The 16,760-nt window shown below is 47.5% G+C and overlaps 1 pseudogene; it reads right to left on the bottom strand.

Annotated features, from left to right (window-relative positions):
* Positions 1 to 4,116: 4,116 nt before the first annotated feature.
* LOC150066872 (keratin, type II cuticular Hb5-like) lies at positions 4,117 to 15,229 on the bottom strand (annotated as a pseudogene).
* Between the last annotated feature and the right edge of the window lie 1,531 nt (positions 15,230 to 16,760).

The following is a 16,760-nucleotide window of genomic DNA, read 5'->3' as shown; positions in this document are numbered from 1 at the left end:
AATGCTGTTGCCATGCAAAGGTATGTGATCTTGTGAGCTACCTTGTCTTCTGTTCCCTCCCTGTGACAACTGACCAATCCTGGCCTAGTCCCACTATGCAGGGCTTCCCAAGCCAGCCCTGTGACTTTGCCTCTTCCTGACTATTTCCGTAGCTTCATTTACTTGTTTCTTCTCCATCCCTACAGGCCTAGGAACAGCTCCATCACACCCCTAGCCCACCTAACCTGCCATAACAACTTCTTCCTAAGTCTACCCCCATGTGCCCAGCAGCCTGAACCCATTAGTGCCACATGCATTCCAACTGGGTTCAAATCACTTCCCAGCACAGGCATGTGGTATATATGCGTGTGTGTGTGTGTGTGTGTGTGTGTGTGTGTGTGTATGCACACATGCACACGTGTGCATGTGTGTTGCTACTAGGTCTTGAACTCAAGGCCTTGGCACTGTCCCTTAGTATTATTACTTAAGGCTAGCACTCAACTACTTGAGTCATAGTTCCATTCCCAGTTTTTTTGCTGGATAATTGGAACTAAGTGTCTATGGACTTTCCTTGTAGGCTGGCTTTGAACCTTGATCCTCAGATTTCAGCCTCCTAAGTAGCTAAGGTTTCAGGCGTGAGCCACTGATACCTACCGGTATATAAGCTACTTAGCCAATGCTAACTCCTCCACATCCTCTACCTACTCAGCCTATTCAACCATTTCAATCACTCCCAGACCTGGATTCTGCCCTGGACTCCACTGCTGAGACCATGCTCTTTCCCAGCCCATGACACATTGTGATATATTCCCTTCCCATCTGCCTTTGCTCAGTGCTCTCCTCTGTTCTCCCTACCAACTGCACCCCTACTCCAACACCCAACACACCTCATCAGTACCCATACCCTACAGCATCCAGAACCCTGGAAATCTCTAGCTCTGTCTCCTTGGCTCTAGGCCAGGGACATCAATGAGTGTGTTTGCAGGAAGGACCATGAGCTGGAAGTGCAAGTGTTACAAACATTTAGCCCTTTTGGACTTAGCTCCATTTCTCCATTAGGTGAACAAATTAGTTGTCACTATTATCAAGCAACTGTCTGCCCACTAGCTCCTCTGCGACTCCAATCTCCTGCCCATCCATAGCCCATCTTGCCCTCTCAACCTTAGGGTTGTTTGATGCCTGGCTGGAGGCTGCTAACTGCTTGTCTGTGCTCAGCTGCTCCATTTAAGATTTCTAGGTAACCCTAGATAGGGAACTACCCCCCCCCCTTTTAAGGTCTCTTGACCTTAAAAGACATGAAGCTGCTTCACAAGAGTCAGTGTACTTTGTGACACGCCATTCATTCACAGGAAAGGTTAAATCTGAGGCTAAAAGTCAGGAAGTAGGAATGTGAGCCTTGATTCTGAGGACTCATGGGTTTCGGGGAGATCTTCAGCAAGAAGTGGCCTCTGTGCTTTAGACATCAGTCTAGGGCTCTGTGAGATGAAGAGATTGAGCTCTTTCTAATCCTGCCCCTACTTTGGTTCTGAGATGCTGGAGAGAGTCTGAACTAGAGGACAAACAACACGATGGCACCATGTATCTGGGCCAAGAAAAGCCAAAGTGCCAAATCTGATTATGCAGTAAAAGTCAGCCAGCACGGGGAAGTACTAATACGCTTTTGAATATGTTTCCTGCTTTGTGTGCAAAGAAGGACCGTTCAACAGATTCACACAGGTAGGGGCGTTATGAGTTATAAAAATAGGAACTCCCCCCCATCCCAATCCACCATATGGCCTGGAACAAAGATCCAAGCAAGCTCTTCCAGGTCAAAGGATTTGGGGGGGCCCATATCCCTTCCATTCCCATAGATCTAGATTTTGAGGAAGGCAATAAGGACAATTTAAGGCCCTAATCATTGAAGTTTATTAGAACAAAGATATTTTAAGAAGTCAAGTGATCTGATATGAAGAAGTGAAGAAAAGTCAGAAATGCAAGTGTCCTTCTTCTTGTGGCACCGTCAACCAAATTGACATCTTTATGAGAGGAAATCAGAACTCTGCAGTCAATCCCCATTAAAATACTCAGTGTTATACCAAAGGATTTGAAAATATACTGTATGGTATTTCCAAATGAACATATGGGTTGTTTTGTCCTCGGTCCTCTGAAGCCATTGGCTCTCCACCAAGCCTTAAGTTCCCTCTGCCAATCAAACACTCCCAAGAGGGCTCCTTCTCCTAGCCTCGTATCATTCATTCTTCTCTGCTGGAATCTTTGGGAGTTCAGGAAATGCAACTTTGCTTTATTACCAAGTATCATAAGAAATTAATGACACAGAAGTCACAGATGATACACAAAAACATGAACATGACCCCTGGATATTACCCTTGATTTTCATTATTCATATCACTGCTGCTCTGACAATGCAGACATTATAGGGAGAGTGTACTAAGTATTGTAGTCATTGGACATTATGGCAACTAAAATATCCCTAAGTCTTGCTCCCTTTGGGTGTGGGAGACTACCCAGAGGAAACCAGGGGGAAAGAGTTCAGTTCACTCTGCCTCCTGCTACTTCCCTGACTCCCAAACTTCACCCTTTGTAATTCTAAAAATCTCTACTTATTATTGCTCCATTCTAAACCAAATACCCGCTATGTGTCCTTAGGACAGTGATGGTGGAAGGTGAACAATCATGGAATGGATAAGGCAGCAGCAGATCACAAAGCATGAGTTCATACACGAAAAGCACAAACTGGTAGATGCACACCCTCCCACACCACCACCACCACCATCACCACCGTCAGTAAGTACCACCACTGCCATCACTACTGCCAGCACCACGGCCAGCACTACCATCATCCCAGCCACCCCATCACCAGCACCCTCATAACCACCACCACTCTCACCATTGCCGCCAAACCCACCACTACCACCACCATCACCATCACAATTTCCACCATTACCACCACAGCACAGACCATCCTGCATCTCACATTTCCCCCACTAAAGGAAATAAGTGCTCTGTGGGGGACTTCTCCCTCCCCAGAGATTCTCTGGTGTCACTTTTAAATGGATTTTACCCCCATGCCACCTCAGTGGGACCAAAACCATGCTGTGCTCAGGAGAGAGCCCCCAGGGTGAGAGCATCTTAATTCCAAGTCAATGTGGGCTACCTATTGAGACCCTGTCTCAAAAAAACAACACAATCATAGAAAAGAAAGAAATGTAATTGTCACCAATGCAGGCACTTTTCAGACTTTTAAGAAGTCTATGCCTGTGACCCCACACCACCTGTGTGTGTGTGTGTGTGTGTGTGTGTGTGTGTGTGTGTGTGTGTGTGTGTGTTTGCACATGCCCTCTGTGGCTCTAACCTTTTCCTAGAGGCAAAGAAGGAATCAAGTGGCTCAGTTAACTGAGAACCAAATAGAAACTTTTTTCCACAGCCAGAATGATCTGGCTCTTTTCTACTTAACCAACAGTCTTCCAAATTTAGTTCCCACAGCACTCTCCTGGACTTGTCCCTAGAACTAGTTATTGATTCATGTCCTAGACAAAGCCCAAGATCTACATATTTGAGAAGCACCCCATGGGGTCACAGCCTGAGAAACACTAAGACAACAAGTGCCCTACAGAGGTGAAGAGAATAATGAAAGCGGGGACTCAGTGACTGGGAGAAAGCCTCTGCCATGCCATTTAATCAGCACACCAAGAGAAAGCAAGAGCCATTTGGGCATCATATGCAAGTGCGATAGAATTCCAATGGTCCATTGGTTGATTCTCCTCAATCAGTCTTTCCATCTTCATGGGAAAGGAGACTCCAGGAACATTCAGTCTCCCAGCTCAAGTGAAGACCCAGCCCCACTGTGCTCCCTGAGTCCTCTGAGCAGCATCCCCAGCCCCTCGTCATCCAAAGGCAAAACCCAAAGATGCTCCCACAAGCTGCACCATCTTTTTCCTAACTCCTTGCACAACTTTGGGCATGTATTCAAAAAGAATGAATCATAACTCCAAGAAAGACTTGACAGTTACTTCTATGTCCCCCAAAAGGGAAAATTACTAAACTGACCCTTGAGCCACAAGAAGAAAGATTTCTTTTTTCCCCCTTCCAGTTCTCCTCCTGGCCCACTTCCATCCCCAAGAGGGAATCTCACCCTGTCTATGCAAACCGCACAGATCTTGCACTGAGGGAGGTCCCCACCACAGAGGGGGAGCAGAGAACACCACCATTGATGGCTACACCTCCGAAGCCATGTGAGACAGGAGAACCAAGGTCCCCGCAGACCATATCACCCTGGGAACGGCTCACACCTGTGGACAGAGACACCAGGTCAGAGGTCTCTTCATACCAGGCCCAGAACCTTTTAGAACCAATTATTAGCTCTTTTCGTATCCCAAGGAACCAACAACACAAGTGTGTTCAAACTACAGGATAGGCTGGGTACCAGAGACTCAGGCCTATAATCCCAACTACTTAGAAGGCTGAGATCTCAGAATCCCATTTTGAAGCCAGCCTGGGCAGAAACGTCCATGAGACTTCTATCTCCTGTTACCTACCTAACAAAAAGCCCTAAGAAAATCTGTGGCTCAAATGGTAGAACACCAGCCTTGAGCTGAAAAGCTACGGGACAGCACCCAGGCCCTAATTCAAGCCCAAATAATGGTACAAACAACAACAACAAAACAGAAACAAAACTCAACAACAAAAACCTCTATAGGCAAACCTAAGTCATGGCCATCTGGTTCTAGAAGGAATGTGCTACAAATTCCATCCCTTTGAGAAGTGTTTACACAATATTTTAGCAAACATTGATGGCCCATACTAAGGGAATCTTCTAGAAAGGTAACGGAACATCTGGGCTGAGGTGTGTCAACAGTAGAAACCAGGAGTCACTGGCTGCCTGCAGAGGCCCTGAGGATCCCATCTCACACTTCTTTGTATTAAGAGGAAGAGCCACGGGAGGAACGAAACAACTTTGGCTATTATGTAGAATAAATCAGGGGGTCAGCACATGACCACATTCACTGACTAAGTTTCTTGATAAACTGATGTAAGCTTCCAGATAAACTCATGTGAAGACCAATTTCTTTCTTCTTTTTTTAAAAATATATTTCTGGTGCCAGTCCTTGGGCTTGAACTCAAGCCTTTGGGTGCTGTCCTGTAGCTTTTTCACTCAAGACTAGTGCTCTACTACTTGAGCCATAGATTAACTTCTGGCTTTTTGCTGCCTAATTGCAAATAAGAGTTTCATAGACTTTCTTACCTGGGATGGTTTCAAACCACAAACCACAGTCACAGCCTCCTGAGTAGCTAGGATTACAGGTATGTGTGAGACACTGGCACCCAGAGAAAAGCCAGATATTTTGTACCATTAATCTGTCCATTTCTCAGAAACCAGCTCTGTCCTTCACCAAGGGCCCCATAGAGAGACATTCAATTCCCAGATAGATGCAATCTTCTTTTAAGTTTATGGACACCCTGGAAATCCTTATACCAACACTTACAGATATCTACTGCTCCCATGCCATTACATAATCTGTAAGGGAGAAGAGGGAGGGAGGGAGCCACCAGAGTCCATTTCCTCTGCTTTTGCATACAATGGATATTATTTTAGCTTATTTATTAACTGCCTGTGACATCCCTCTCTGGATGCCAATGTTCCTAATCTATGAAATAGATGAATTATATGACCAGTTTGCATGGATTCTAATTCAAATCTTCTCTGCCCAGAGGATTCTAGTCTACTGAGGGACTGACTATTCTGGTGGTATGAAGGGAGTCCAAAGTGCTTGTCCTCACCGGCTTTCCTCTCCCTCCAGTAGCCTGCGATAAGTGGCAATCTCCACATCCAAGCCCAGCTTGGAGTTCATCACCTCCTGCTACTACTTCAGCAGGCAGGCCATGTCCTGCTTGGCCTTCTGCAGGGCCTCCTTCAGCCCGCCATCTTGCACTTGGCATCGCTGAGGGCCACCTCACCCTGCTTCTCCACTTCCAGTATGGCTGTCTCTAGCTTGCAGCGCTGGTGGGAGTAGAGAAAGGAAAGGAGTTTATACATCATTGGTAGTTGACAAGTCTCTTTCACAGGTGGTAGGGGTTCTGGATGGGTCTGTGGGGTCTTTGATTATCCTTTTTACTTTCATCTTTTGTTGGGCCAGGCATAGTGGCATGGCCTTGCAATCCCAGACAGCTGGGAGATAGGAGGATTGCAGTTTGAGGCCAACCCAGTGTAAGGATGGAGAGGACAGGAATGCAATCCCCTACCTGAAAAATAACTAAAGCAAAACAAAAAGGGGGTGGTGGAGGAGGTTAAGGGTATGTTAGAATGGTTTAGCAAGCACAATCTTCTTAACTCCTGGCTAGGGGAAAAATAAGCTCATTTTCTCTGTTTCTATATGATAGAGGTTACAGTGCAGGGTCTCATTTATTAGCTTTTATTGCAACAACTTCCAACATGTAGCTGGCAGTTGCCCTTTCCCCTCCCTGAGGGCAACATACCCCCCAGTGCAAAGGAGCCAGAGCCATGTTGGGGACGACTCTGCATCTTCTCAGCTTTGTCATTAGTCAGTGACTCATAGTAACAAGGCTGTCTTGGGATGCGGCTTGCATCCTAGGTGAGTGAGCACAGCTGTGCAAAAGCAAAAAGATGGAAACTGAGGCAGGAATGTGTGTGAACTCCGCATGGTGGTATCACAAATCGACTTACTATATGCAGAAAAAATTAGAATCCTCTGCACTGTATAGACAAAAAAATAAAGCAAAACTGACTAAAGGTCTACATGTGAGGACATTCATTTGGCATAATAGAAAGGTTTGTTATTCAAAACTTCTCAAATATAATCCCTTAAGAAAAGGACTGTTCAACTTGGCCACATTTAGGTAGATGTCTGCTCAGAAAAGGACACCAGACAATATGAACATACAAGAGACTGATTGAGAAAAGATAATTAATTGCAGCACGTACAATCTGCAAAGAGTTCTGATCTACATAGGACACAAGAAGTAAGGCTGCAAGTCATCAAGAAAAAAGATAAGATCACCTTTCACCTGTGGTGCATGTCTATCATCCTAGCTAATCAGGAGACTGAGATCGGAGATGGAGGTTTGCAGCCAGCCTACACAGGGAAGTCTATGAGACTCTTATTTCCAATTAACTACCCAAAATCCAGAAATGTGGCTGTGAGAACTCAAGAGGTAGCCAAGGGATGGTGCCCAGGCCCTAAGTTCAAGCTCCAATACTGGATCAGAGAAAGAAAGAAAGAAAGAAAGAAAGAAAGAAAGAAAGAAAGAAAGAAAGAAAGAAAGAAAGAAAGAAAGAAAGAGGGAAAGGGAGAGAGGGAAAGGGAGAGAGGGAGGGAGAGAATGAAGGAGGAAGGGAAGCAGGGAGGGAGGAAAGAAGAATGAGAAGGAAAGAAAGAGCAAAGGAAGGAGGGAGGGCAGGAGGAAAGAAGGATGGGAGGGAGAATGGAATAACAAAAGACAGGGCCCCAGTAGAAAACGAGGCAGATGACACAGACAATTCTCAGAAGGGAAAATGCAAGTGATTAGTAAGTACATGACAAGATAGCACTAGTTAAAAATCAGATGACACTTGACATCTATCAAATCCAGGACAATCAGATCATGGAAGGGCAAGCCCCTTGCATGGGTAAGCCATAAACCTCTTCAACGATAGAGGTGGACCTCTGAGGAATGGAGGGATGGAGGAAAGCTGAAGATAGAGTAGAAGCAGAGAGGCCCTTGGCAATCTGACCTGCTGCTTGGCATTCTCTACTTCCACTGTCAGCCTCGGGATCATACGGTTCAGCTCACTGAGCTCCTCCTTACTTCTGTGCAGGTTCTTCGCCTGCTGGCCCACTGTGGCCTTCATCTCTTCACACTACAGGTTGGAAGGTAAGCAGGCAGACACAGTGGTGATGGGAGGTCATGGAGTTGGAATAGGAACTTCAACTGCTTTTACTGAAAAGCACTAGATCCTTCAGACCTTGGATGAACTAAAGCAGGAGAAACACTTGGGTTCTCTGTCTCCCTTTTGCACGTCTTTTCTTCTGAGAAATTACCTTGGAATCTAAGAAGGATGGAGCTGACTGCCAGTATGTTTGGAAGTAGGGATGGAAAAACTACCTCCAAGAAAGGGGGCAGCAGAGTCTCCTCAGGACAGACTATGGGACAAGCAACAGTGACTTGACCAGATGGTTCCCCTCAAAAGATGACAGCTATAAACAGTTTCTCCAGAGTTCCTCCCTAAATCAAGACTGAGATAATGGGCTGCCAGGCCACACCTGACCTTGACCTCTCAATCCTTCCCAAATTCTCTTTCTTTCTCTCTCTGTCTCTTTCTTTCATTTGTTCTTTTTTCCTTCCTTTCTTCCTTTTTCTTTTTTCTTCCCCCCACCTCTCTTTATGTGTATGCCAGTAGTGGGGCTTGAATTCAGGGTCTGGGCTGTGTCCTTGAGCTTTTGTGCTCAAGGCTAGGCTAGAGCTCTACCACTTGAACTACAATTCCACTTCTAGCATCTTAGTGGTTAGTTTGAGATAAGAATCTCATAGACATCCCTGCCTTCCCGAGCTTTGAACTGCAGTCCTCAGACCTCAGACTCCTGAGAAGCATAACCGCAGGTACAGGCATATGTATATATGCCTGTATGCAAAGGACAGCTGACGATGGCCTACGGTGCTAACTCAGACTTTTCTGGCAGCTGTCCATGCCTCAAACCAGTCTCTTGTCTGTGCCCTTCACCAGTACTTCCTTTCTTTGGGATGTTAGGGTGAGTGGCAGGAACTGATGTGCGGTAACCCTGGAGGTTGGAACTGGAGCCTAAATGTGCAGTTTTAGTAGGACGTCCTGGCAGAGTCTGACTAGCCAACCCATAGTCCCCACCCCTGCTCTAACAGGATCCTCAGTTGCAGCTTTGGGGAGCTTGATGGGCCATCTCAACCCCCTCATGTACCTTAGTTTGATACCACGGCTCAGCCTCAGCCCGGCTGCAGCTGGCAATGTCATCATACTGAGCCTTGATCTCAGCCGCCACCACATCCATATTGAATTCTCGGCTGTTGTCCATCTTCACCACAACTGAAGTTTCTAATATCTGGGACTGAAGGTAGCAGATTTCCTGTGGGGAGACACAATTCATAGCCTCTGCTGAAAACCCTGGCTCTGATCCTGTCTCTTCCGAGAAATCCAAGCCATAGCTTTTTTTTTGGGTCAGTCCTGGGGACTGAACACAGGGCCTGAGCACTGTCCTTGGGCTTTCTCAAGGCTAGAGCCCTACCACTTGAGCTCCAGCACCACTTCCAGCTCTTTTCTATGTATGTGGTACCGAGGAATCGAACCCAGGTCTTTGTGCATGCTAGGCAAGCACCCTTACCACTAGGCCAAATTTCCTGCCCCCAAACCATAGCTTTTAAAGGAAGAATTTGGGCTGTGGTGTGTGTGTGTGTGTGTGTGTGTGTGTGTGTGTGTGTGTGTGTGTGTGTGTGTGTGTATTTATGCATCTATAGATCAATTTCTTGTCAGAGTTGAGCTCAAACTGACCGCAACCAGGGCTGAAGTCTTGTAGTTTTCCAACTGGGTTTTCATAGCTTTCAAATCAATCCATGTCATGTCACATTGCATGGGCAGAGGATGAATCACAGTCTTTCAAATTGTCTACAACAGAGGACATCTCTCACTTCCATTTTGAAAGGAGGTCTGATCATGAGGGAAAGAAATCCCATCTGGCCCCAGAAGGTAATAAATAAAGTAAGAAATACAAACCATTGTAAACCTCTGCTAGGAGAGTCCAAGACAACACTAAAGGAAAGGACTTCCAGGACATAGAAACAATAGTCATATAATGTGTGATTGTTGTCCTTAATGTACTATGTTATTTCTCATCTCTTTTGCTATCCCTTGGTTATCTCATATTGTTACAGTATCTTACCTTGTTGTCTGATATATTATATATATATATGTTTATTTGGTTATTTAAAATAGGATAGGGAAGGAGAAAAATAAGATGAGGGGCAAGGTGGGGAGAGGGAAATGAGGACCAAGACATGAGAAAGGGTATCAATGTTTGTGAAGTAATGCACCTTCTATCTGGTGAATATAATGTAACCTTTCTATTAATTATAATAAAAATTGGGAGAAAAAGAAATAGAAACCATACCTGGAATACAAGAACCAGGATAGGACTCAGTCCTAGTGAGATGTCCTCTCCTCCTTCTTCCTTCTCTTACCTGCTCATAGAGGGACTGTAGGAAGATGCTCTCCTCCCTCAGTGAATTCACATTGGCTTTCTAGGTCTGCCTAGAAGTGCAAATTGGCACTGTCAATATCCTGGTAGAGATGGAGTACTACGTAACTGCTTGCTGCAGTGCCTTGATGCCATTTCCAACCCTCTCTCTTCCTCTGGGTTGCCCTTAGCTTTCCATACCGCACTTATAATCTAACCTGGACTTGTCACCTTCACCCCCCATTGCTAAGTGACAGCTCCTGATTAATTAGAGAAGAGTCTCACAGACTTTTCTGCTTAACTGGCTTCAAACTGCAGTCCTCAAATCTCAGCCTCCCAGTAGCTAGGATTCTAGGAATGAGCCACCAATGCCTGGCACACAACAGATGGCAAAGAACATTTCGGCTAACCAAACTGACAGCCCACCTACGAGAATGGCTTCCATCAGATAATTTTCAATTGCTATCTAGGAACCAAGATGGCTTCCACAACCAAATCCCACTGTCAATGGCCAGGGGCTGAGTGCCTTGCTACCAACCAACCACTGGACTCATGGGAGCCTCAGTCTCCAGTAGCCACCAAGTCATTCTCCATATGCAGAAGGAGATACCTTCTTCAGCAGCACGATCTCATTCTCAGCTGTGGCGCTGAGAGCCAATCCTCTTCATACCTGCAGAGAGAACACAGGGGAGGGCTGGCCTGCCTGAGCCCAGCACTGCAATCCTGGCTGGGCTTCTTTTTATTCTCTGTGGATCTGTCTCTGGGAATTCTGCTTGTCTTTGACAAGGCATGGCCTCCGTGGAAGTTCTAGTTCCCAGTCACAAAGTACCGATCAAAAGAACTGGGCACCAATGAGTTACATCTGCAATCCAATCCTAGGTACTCAGGAGGTTGGGATCTGAGGAAAAAATAAATAAATAAAAGATACGACACTCTGAAAACTCAGTTTGGACTCCAATCACAGGAGCTCCTGAGCCAAGTCATTTAGCCTCTCTCTCTCTCTCTCTCTCTCTCTCTCTCTCTCTCTCTCTCTCTCTCTCTCTCTCTCTCTCTCTCTCTCTCTCTCTCTCTCCCTCCTTCTCTGTCATGGGGCTTGAACTCAGGGCCTGCCTGTGTAATGTCCCTCAAGGCTAGCATTCTACCACTTTGAACCACAGCTCCACTTGTGCTTTCCTGATCATTAATTGGAGATAAGAATCTGCACCAGCTTGCTTTGAACTACAATCCTCAGATCAGCCTCTGAGTAGCCAGGATTACAGGCATGAGTGATGGGTGCCTGGCTTCTCTGTCTTTCATACAGTAAACGTTTTGTAGGATGAGTGAAAAGCAGACATGTGTTCCCTGAGCCTTTCACTCTAAGATAGCTCTAACCATGAAACTCTTTGAAGTCATCTGCTGAGGCCCTGATCCCTCCATCCCATATTCCAGGACCTGAATTCACAGGAGCAGCCCCTAGATCGACCACATTTCCCCACCACTCTCCCACTGGCCCGGTTCTCATCTAGCCATGATACCACCCCAATGGGGGCAATGCAACCCCAGCCCCTCCCCCCACTCCAGTTGTCAAAGACAAGCAGAATTCCCAGAGACAGGTTTCCACATCTGCTTAATTACAGGGAAATGTGGGATGCAATAAATACTCTGTAATTGCCAGTTTTCACATGTCTAAGGGCGAGGCAGACTTCTGCCCACTGAAAAGTGTGTGTACATTTGTCTCATCCCAAGAGGCCCATCTGGATGGTAAAATTGATCTTCCAAGATCAAATTCCTAGGTGGGCCAGGGTTACAGTGACTGGGACCTTGTAATGTCATCAACCATTTCATTCTATAGATATCCCTAGGGCCTTTCCCTCCTCACCCATGCTGAGACAGTTGCTTGGATACAGAATGACCCATGACAGACTTTCTGCATACGTCTCCAGGCTGTGTGCCCTCCGCTTTAAAAATAAAATGCTCTACTCTAAACTGCTCCAGCACTGTCATACTTACTTCTTCTTGCTTCCTGCACATGACTAAGCTCTGAGGCCAGCCTCCCTCTGTCATCCTCCACACACTCAGCCTCCCTCCTCAGCATCTCGATATGGCTACGGAATAGCGGCTCCAGGTTGCTCTCGCAACACTTGCGGTTCTGGTAGAACTGCCACTTGGTCTCTAGCAACTTGTGCTGCTGCTCCAGGAAGCGCACCTGCCATTCAGGATGGAAGAAAAGGACTCCATGGGGAGCCTGTGGGGGAGATGCTGTTCTCCTCAGAGCTCTCCCTGCCCTTGGGGGTGACCTCTCTCCTGCAATAGATTGTGACCACCCCAGAGAAACCAAGTCATTGGTGAAGTTGGAAAGGGCAGGTGATAATTGATCCCCACCCCTCTGAAAGAGCATACAATTTGCCATCATTGGTTCATTCTATACAGAAGGAATGCTGGGTTGAATCCCAGGGACCTAATGAATGTGTCTTGTTACACTGCCAAAGGAATCTTGCTTCTGGAATTAAGGCCATGGAGCTGAAGATTAGGAGATTTTCCTGCATTATTCAGGTGGATCATAGCTGGTCATGGGGGCCCTTCAGGGTAGAAGAAGAAAGAAGAGGAGGGAGAAGAAGGGGGAGGGGGAGGAGGAGGAGGAGTGAGAAAGATTCAGACATACAAGGAAGATAACCAAATATGACTGACTCTGAATGTAGAGGAAGACAAGGCCACTAGCCAAGGATTGTGAGTGGACCCTAGAAGCTGAAAGCCACTCCTGGCTTTCAAGGGCAGCCAGCCAGCAAAGAGCCAGAGACCCCAATCCTACCACCACATGGGATCCAATCCTTCCCAAAGCCCAAATGCCTCAGGGAACTCACACACACACACACACACACACACACACACACACACGCACGCACGCACACACACACTCTCTCACACACAAACTTTTAATGATGTCAGCCTTGTGAGAAGACCCATTTATATTGTTTAAATGTCTGTGGGCATTTGTAGGATAGCAATTTAAAAATGTATACACTGATACACTGGGTTGTAGCTCAAGTAATAGAATGCTTGCCTAACTGTGGCACTGCAGAGGGAAGGAAAGTGGAGGGGAGAGGAGGGGAAAGAAAGACAGAGGGAGGGAGGGAGGAAGAAGGAAGGAAAGAGAAAGGAGAGAAAAGAAAATGAAAAAAATGCACTCATAATAATGTTTACTTATTCCGGTCTTGGGACACGCAGGGATTAGGAAACTCCAACTACCTAACTTTGCCAGGAGCCAGCTTTCTATGCCTAGGTCTCTCTGAGTTTGCTATGAACTGAGGTACAGGAATGTACCAGGAATAGATGGATGGGGTCCATAGGCCTATTCTGCCTGCACACACTGTTGGTTCTTCATTTGCTTTGTGCTTTCCACTTGAGCTATATCCCCAGCCTCGCAGTTTTGCAGATGCCTAATTAGATGCTGACTTCTCTGGCTATGTTAGGCCCGTGGCTGGCATTGAATACCAGCCTCCACTCCACACACTCCCAGGCAGGCACAATGCTCAGTATGGCTGTTTCTTGACCTTCTTTCATCCCCTCCCCCCCACACTCATATTCACTGCTACCAGCCCCCGTGATTTCTTCTGATACCAGTTTGGTACAAAGGATTCCTATCTGTTTGTACTTGTGAGAAAGGAGCCCAAAGCCTAAATAGCCAAAACACATCTGCCTGGGGATTCAGGCTGCAGCTCAGGCAGCCCTCTGGCTTGCAGCTCTGAAAGACTAGACCTTTTCTCCTATCTCTAATTCACTTTTATCTCTAATTAACTAACAAAAAGTTGTACGTGGATCTATGGCTCAAGTGATAGAGTACAATCCTTGAACAATATAAAGAACAGAGACAGCACCCAGGCTCTGGAAGAAAAACCAAGGAAGAATAGGTGTACAGCACCTTTGCCCACAGAGGCTCTTTTTGAGGGCTTTGAGGACTGTGCCTGTCTGGGAGCAGGGCCCTCTTCCCCACAAGCACACCATTATCTGGTGCCTGCCTTCTTATACAGTCCACGAGCATCAGAGCATCATGAGCACAGGGTCCAGTCAGCCTTGGAAGATGGGCCTTTTCTGACTTGGCTTTGGGTGGTTTCTCACCCTCTCCCCTTCCCCTCTTCCTCCTGCTCCTCCCTTCCCCATACCTGAGCCTTTGAGTTCTTCAAGGGACCAAGGAAAACAGAGGGCTCTGCACAGGGAACTCCAATGTCAGGTGAGTGCCATCCAGCAGCCTCACATCTGGCTGCCTTTAGTCTAACAGTGTGGTGGGTGTAAGGAACTTTGAGTGGAGGTCTTGAGGAGTCACCGCCTTACTATGAGGTCCCCAGCTCAAGCCCGTAAGGGTTCTCCACTGTGTTGGGCATGGCAGTCCGCCCTGAGGCCCCCATGCACCCACCCATGCCCTTCTGCTGTGCACAGGTTGGAATCCAGAAGATGGACCACTGGCACCTGTTTAGCTGGCAAACATCAGCAATGCCTCCCCCTCCCTGCCCAGTTCTGTCTGGCATCCACATCTCCTTCATTGTACTTGGCTGTCACAGCAACTTTTGACAACCAAGATGTCAATGCAGCCACTTCTCCAGGTCACTAACTAGTTGGTGGCAGGAGAAATGGAAGCCAAGTCTCATCCAAGTCCCTGGAGAAGCAGGACACCCACCTTGTCAATGAAGGCGTCGAACTCGTTGTTGAGACCCTTGATCTGCTCCTTCTCCTCATGTTTCACACCCCACGCATTGGGGTCGATCTCCAGGTTGAGGGGCATCAGGAGGCTGTCTCGTTGACGGACACGGTGGTGACATAGGGTGAGCTGAGCCCCCAGATGCCCCCTGCACGGTAGCCAAAGCTGCCGCATCGGCTGTGGAGGGGTTGTCTGCAACTCACTGCAATCCTGGGGGAGCCCGTTGCACACAGACCCCTGCTGCTGAAGTCCCAGAGGTATCTGGAGCCCAGCCCCCAGGACTGCCTGCTTGGGAGGCGGTGGCACTGGCACATGACAGCAGAGAGGAGCTGAAGTTCCTGGGCCCACAGCGGGAGCTGAGGCGGTAGGAGCGGCTGGCCATGCCTCTAAATATGTAGCACAGACCTCAAACACAAGAGGCAGATGGATGAGTGACAAGGTCTCCCGCAGAGACTCGTCACTGCTCCTGCCTTTTATCAGCCAGAGGACAGTTCTCTTGCCCACATAAAAGGCAAGAGAAAGTTACTAAGGCCATTTATGAGCGTGGGAATCCCGCTAGGCAGTCTAACGGGAGACCTGAAACTCACCTCTTTTAATAGACATATCCAAGAGACCCCACAGTCCAACAAAGCTGTCCCCCGACTCGTCAACCTCACAGACCTACATATAGCTATCAAGCTTGTGAGGGGATCATTATCGCACAAAAGCAGGCTAAGGCTGGGCTAGCACATTCCTGGGATGAAAGGGCCTGTGTCCCATGGAAGTCCTACTCAGCCACCCTTCCAGACCAGACCACAAGGAAGGAACTCTCCAAACCTTTCCCTGTGACTGGGGACCACCCTTACCGCATTCCACATTGAAGTATGGCCTGTAGAGTTAGGGGCAGGAAGCAGGACAGTTTGTCTTTCTGTCCTCCCAGCTAGGAGTGAATGTCAGGTCCTCAGGAAGCACAGGGGATGGCAAAGACCAGACACAGGTGTATCATTTCATCCCCCAATACTTAGAGACCCCAGGCCAGTGGTTGCCTTGGGAAAAGATAAGTGCTGAAGTCTGGGCAGAGCAAGAGCTGCCTGTGTGCGCTCATCCATGGGGTCATGTTCAATCCTGTGAGTGGGGTCTGAACCCAGGTCCCATGGAGGAGACCAGGCAGGTGAGAAAGACCCTCGGACCCGTGCTCAGGGGGCTTTAAGGGGAGTCACTCTCAGGAGGTTGCAGGGTTACAGAAAAGGCCAGAATCCAGCCAAATCCCTGTGGATGGATACTAAGACTTGTGAAGAGAGCAAAGGCAAGCTTGTAGAAGCACTGAGCAGAGCTGCCATCACATCTGGCTCCTGGACAAGTTACCTAGAACAGCTTGTCTTGCTCCCACCCCATCTTACCTGACACCCTTTGTGTAGTATCCAGGACAGTGTGGAAATATGGAACAATGTGGGAGAACACCTGTGTCGTGTGTGTGTGTGTGTGTGTGTGTGTGTGTGTGTGTGTGCGCGCCCACACGTGCTCACCCGCACGTGCTCGCATGTGCAAGCATGCATGCTTGTGTGCCAGGCTTGATTCAGGGCCTGGGCACTGTCTCAAGGCTAGTGCTTTGAACTACAGCTCCATTTCTGGCTTTTTAATAGTTAAGATAAGAGTCTCTTGGGCTTTCCTGCCAAGGCTTGCTTTGAACCATGATCCTCAGATCTCAGCCTCCTGAATAGCTAGGAGTACAGTCGTGAGGCACTGTTGCCCAGGGGCCTGTGTCCTTAACAGAACACCAGTGCAGTGCCAAACCACCCAAGTCCCTACATGAAGCAGAAATGAAAAATCATCTAAAAGCCAAGCATCAATGGTTCATGCCTGTAATTCTAGCTACTCAGGAGGCTGAGACCTGAGGATCACAGTTTGAAATTAGTCTAGACAGGAAAGTCCAT

This window comes from Megascapheus bottae, chromosome 2 (assembly GCF_031878675.1).
Source record: "Megascapheus bottae isolate mThoBot1 chromosome 2, mThoBot2.hap1, whole genome shotgun sequence".
NCBI lineage: Eukaryota > Metazoa > Chordata > Mammalia > Rodentia > Geomyidae > Megascapheus > Megascapheus bottae.
The sequence above is the reverse complement of the archived record's forward strand: the minus strand, read 5'-3'. Positions and strand labels throughout refer to the sequence as shown.